This window comes from Misgurnus anguillicaudatus, chromosome 6, assembly GCF_027580225.2.
Source record: "Misgurnus anguillicaudatus chromosome 6, ASM2758022v2, whole genome shotgun sequence".
NCBI classification, from domain to species: domain Eukaryota; kingdom Metazoa; phylum Chordata; class Actinopteri; order Cypriniformes; family Cobitidae; genus Misgurnus; species Misgurnus anguillicaudatus.
In genome coordinates this window covers 30,020,659-30,026,107 of record NC_073342.2, presented here as the reverse complement: position 1 = coordinate 30,026,107, position 5,449 = coordinate 30,020,659, and the positions used below count along the sequence as shown (strand labels likewise).

The 5,449-nt window shown below is 41.4% G+C and overlaps 1 long non-coding RNA gene across 1 annotated transcript; it reads right to left on the bottom strand.

The window, feature by feature from the left end:
- Window positions 1–505: 505 nt before the first annotated feature.
- On the bottom strand, window positions 506–1,738 carry LOC141364196 (uncharacterized). Its single transcript, XR_012369842.1, has 3 exons — window positions 1,620–1,738; window positions 1,465–1,542; window positions 506–1,388 (listed from the first exon to the last, which is right to left on the bottom strand). It is a non-coding gene; the product is annotated as an uncharacterized lncRNA (long non-coding RNA).
- Between the last annotated feature and the right edge of the window lie 3,711 nt (window positions 1,739–5,449).

Below are 5,449 nucleotides of genomic sequence, written 5' to 3'. Positions count from 1 at the left end.
GGTATTTCTCAAAAAATACTCAAGAAAATTCTCAAGAAAAATCTGTTCTACCATAAAGACTCAGAAGGCAAGTGAACGTTTGAATGACATTTATTCCAAAAAGACAGAAATTCAAATCAGTCTCAAAATAAAATATATGCTTGAGTCTCGTAAGATTATTTTGGCGTATGCCCCGTCTTTCGTCCGGGTCTAGCTGTAGTCCGGCAGATCCTGCCTGATGTTGGAGGCAGGGGCGGAGCCCAGAGATGGGGACTCGAGTTTGAGACTCGGACTCGAGTGCGACTTAAGTCGCACACACAGTGACTTCAGACTCGACTTGAGACTCGACCCTCAAAGACTTCAGACTCGACTCGGACTCGAGCCGCGCGACTCGTGAACAATGTTTATGTAACCTACAGTATGTAGCTGTTAATAATGTCGACCAGATTGACTACGCCACCCCTACTTTCTGGGGATAGGGGACCCTATTAATAATAATTTTAAGCGCAGGTAGTCCAAATAAATGAACAAGAAGCCAGAGTACAAAACGGTTCTTTTTCTTTATTTAGAAAACAGGTTTATGCCTTCTCCACAGGAAAGCTCATTGAGATAGTCTAATCTTGCAAGAGTATAAATAAACAAATGAAACAAATTAAAGACAAGGAAAGCCAAATTTACACAAGCAAAATTATTATTAAACTCAACATTTAAAGAAACAAAAGAATTAACGAATTCAAAAGAAGCTTAATCAAATAAACAGCACAAAACAAGCAATAAATTCAATATTTCAATAACCAAAATTTGAGATTCAAATATTAGAGAAAATAGTAATTTTGGATGGAAAAGTAAATCCAATGATGAGAAAAAAAAACTACAGATATAATAGCAAACAAACAAACAAAACAACCTTAAATCATAGAATGGATAACGCCACGCGGGAGGAAACAAAACCAAAATGAATCAAAACGTTCAAACCACACGTGAACACAGAAAAACCAAAAATCACAAAAGCAAAAGAAGACCTCCCATGTAGTGATAAACCAATCGGCTAATTAAAGATTGCACAAGAAAAAAAGAAAAAAATTATAAATCAAATGAAAACACATTAACCAATTTTAAACTAAATAAAGCTAAATAAAGTTTAGCTGGAAAGGAAACGGTAGCAATAACTGAAGGAGAATTTGAAACCTGTAATTAAAACCAGTTCACATTTTTATTCACCAAAACAATCATATTACACCTTAAAATACACATAAAATTCTCACATACCGTCTCATAGTACGCTATCACTCATTATGTTGACCAAACCGTAACAGTCTCATTAAAGGCAGAAGTGTTACCACACAATCACTCCCAAGGATCCACCATGAATGCTGGTACTCGTAACTCTGTATAGACACAAGTTTACCCTAAAATAACATATGCCAAATTTATAACACCACATTTTGTATAAATTACAACTCGTCATTTTAATCATACACTCACACTCAGATGACTGAACCCTAACGCAGAGTTGCATGCGCACAGCGCTTTCAGATCAAAGGCCGTCAGCACAACTTAATCCTAAAACACATTTATAGAAAATTAAACAAACACTTAAAAAAAAAAATCTACCATGAATGAGAGTCGGGTTTACTCACACCACTTGTCGAGAGCAGCACTCGCATGAGCAGTTCTTCCAATGCGAAAGAACGCCACACACACGCACTCATTCATAAAGTGGAGAACAAAAGCGAACGCCGCCACCCCAATGCAGAAACGCATGCACACAGCGCTCCCAGATCAGCAGGCCGCCAGCGAACAAAACAATCCCAAAAACACACAACGAGTCTATTAAACCAAACCATCTCATCAAAATCCACCAAACGAAGTCGCATCTACCCACAAACCCGTGGAGAGCAGCAACCACACAAGCAGCTCCTCCAACGCGCCCGAGAACGGCCCACACACTCGTTTATCAAGCGAAACCCGAGAACAAACGTAATTTCATTAAATCCCACGAGACTTTAAAGGCTACCTGTTTGATCGCATCACCTGCCCCTTAAAGGCATAGCATGCGCATTCCGGTTACATTTATTTTTAGGAAACGTCTGATGAGCTCCCTGTCATAGCTCCCTCCGTTACCTACAACCTGCCCACGACGTAACACGTGACGTATTTGCTCCGCGCGCGCGGCCGCGAACATACATAATAGGTGTGTTCGACTTCATGCGGCGCTGCGCAGACCGATCGGCGGCTGACTTGAAGCAGTGCATTTTGGTTAGTACTTTTGTCCGACTTAAGCTGGCGCTGCAGGCACGTGACTGTGTCATATGGTTTTTAAGTACCGCGAGAGCGATTCGAGATCAGCCGCCTGACTTAGCCAGCGCAGTTCCCGAAGAGGAGCTGCACGGGCTGTAATGACGACACAGCTGTTTCACGATTGGTCGGATTCACCACATGACAACACTCACGTGTGTTTCGTGGGTATTTTTACGCCCTTAGTTCCACAAATGCTCACAAATCTGTATTTTTATAACAGTTAAAGCTCTTTTCATGTAGTCGCGATGTTATATTGTATCATCTTCATCAAAATAAAATGGATAAAAAACGTAGACCCCACTACATTGGTATTTAAATAATATATACTTATGTTAAACTTTATTCTTGTAAAAACACATGCTGTAAGCCTCTTCAGTTCCACTCATGCTCATACACGGACATTCAAAACAGTATAATTCACTTTTTATGTAGTTTACATCTTACAAATCATGTTTAATGCGATTAAGCAAGCAAACGGCACGTGATCAGCCATGCCTGACGTAAATGCAGCAAACTACGGGAAGCACAGCGCGTCCGACTTCACGTCTCCGTTTTCAGCTCCATACCTCCCCGCCTGCTCGCGGCTAATCTCGCCGATCGGTTACATCCAGCCACAGCCGATGTCGAACACACCTGTCGACTGTACCTGCAGGCAGCTGCTGCTGTGGCATTCATCTGAAGCTATGGGTAGTGCTGTGACGGATCTGCGGTTCAGCTCGCATGCGATTTACGGATTAAAATGCAATTTAAATAGGGTAAGTTTATCATTAACGTGTTTCTAAGGCTTGCAATTGTTTAAATGGTTAAACAATTTAACCGCAAAAAGGCGCTCAAGTGAGCAGATTTCTGTACGCACATGCGGTTCAGTGTATCCGGTCCAGCTCCAGTCAGGTCCAGAGTTGCGCTACTTTGTGTCATACTGTACCTGCCGAACTGCGCGATCCGATCGGCGTATGAAATCAAATTAATACTACCGGTATAGCGGATCTAGAGTGACTGGGAAGCAGACTGCTGTGGCGCCACAAGAACCCACAAGCGAGTGACAACAAAGTACCGCGAGAGCGATTTCAGTTATCACATGGAGAAATCTGCTTTGAATCGCTCTCGCGGTACTTTGACATCACCAAGAGGTCTGCTTAGCGCCAAATGAACTTGAACCTGCAGTGTAGCTGCTCACGCGACACTGTAAACAAACAGGAATTGTCCATATGGAGAAGTGAACGAGTGGAGCAGTGCTTCAACATGAAATCCGAGAGTTAACAACGCACATGTGAGTAAACAACATTTAAATCATCAGTCCAGTTTAATAGATAAGGTTTCAAGTGCAATAAAATAAGTCCGTGATTATATCCTGATGGTTTTTAGCTGTCTTCAGCATGTTTGCTTGTGCTTCACAGTGTTAAACTTCCCTTCTCTGTGTTCATTTATATATCTATCTACGTTCAAGATGTATATGATCTTGATGATCTTCATGTCTGCGATGTTCCGTTCAGACTTGCAAATTAAAGAGATAATTTTCTTCACTTGGTTTTGGTGTCTAGGCTACATGATGGTCTTGTAATAATAAAAGTAAAAGCCTATTTTCGCCTTTTAGACAATGCTTGTATTATATGCAAAAAAAGAAGCTTTTTATATCAATGACTATAAGTTAAGAGTTAATTCATAGTCATCTTAAATGTGTATTAATTAAAAACATTTACACCATTAAATTACACATGGTAATGTTATCAATAGTTGTCAGATAATAGCTATTGAAAGGGTGGATTTTTATCTCCTTCAATGCATGTGTTAGCCACGGATTGAAGATTGTAAACAGTTTATTTAATTTTAATTAACAGTTGAGTAAGTTTTGGCCCTGAGTTAGATGTTAATTAACACTAAACCAGTCAAAAAATCAGTCCAGTTTCCCCAGCTGTAAACCCATTGGCTGTTAAACTCTTTTTTTTCTTATAATAAACTGACATGTTGATAACACATTCAGTTTATGTGTTTATGAGTACACTTTCAGAATGCTCTGTTACATGAAGATCCATACTCTGTGAGTGTGAGTGGTGCGTTGCGCTGGGACGAGTGAGCATAAGGGTGAGAGGGAAAAATCACAGTATACTCACTACAAAAATCTAGACTACACCACTGACCTTACTTAATGTGCAACTTTGTTTTTTTTATAAATGTTTATAATTTCTTTTTGTTATTAGAGTTTTATTTGTTACAACGAGACTTGAGACTTGACTTGGACTCGAGCCCAGAGACTTCAGACTTGACTTGGACTCAAGCTCAAAGACTTCAGACTTGACTTGGACTCGAGGTCAAAGACTTCAGACTTGACTCGGACTCGAGCTCAGAGACTTGTGAACATCTCTGGCGGAGCCTACCCCCAAAAGTGAAATAGATCGACTGGCTTGAATGCTAGGAAATCGAAGAGATGTCAATCCTGAAACAAGAGAAAATGTTAAGAAGGAATCAGACTTCTTAAGTTATAAAAGCTATTTATTGGAACCCCCCCCCCCCAAAATAAAGCCACAATAGGCATAGGCATTCACTTTAATGTCTGATTCACACAAAAGGAATAGGATAAGAATTACAATATGCTTCATCGTAAAGTGCCACGGTAGGCTATATGTGGATAGGTAGCGCCGATAGGCGATATGTAAAGCCACGATAGGCCACAACGATCGATAGCCCCGATAGGCGATGTGTAAAGCCAGATGGATCGATAGCCCCGATAGGCGATATGTAAAGCCACGATAGGCCACAACAATCGATAGCCCCGATAGGCGATGTGTAAAGCCACGTCGATCGATAGCCCCGATAGGCGATGTGTAAAGCCACTATAGGCCACGTCGATCAATAGCCCCGATAACCGATATGTAAAGCCACGTCGATCGATAGCCCCGATAGGCGATGTGTAAAACCACGATAGGCCACGTCGATCAATAGCCCCGGTAGGCGATGTGTAAAGCCACGATAGGCCACGTCGATCGATAGCCCCGATAGGCGATATGTAAAGCCACGTCGATTGATAGCCCCGATAGGCGAGAAGGCCGTGGAGAACACTTACAGGGCAACGTTTTGCAATTTAGTGTGAAGACCGCGAAGGCCAAGATACGGGGCAATGATATGCCAAATAGCGATAAAGGCAGCGGAGGGAAAAAGCAGGGCAATGATA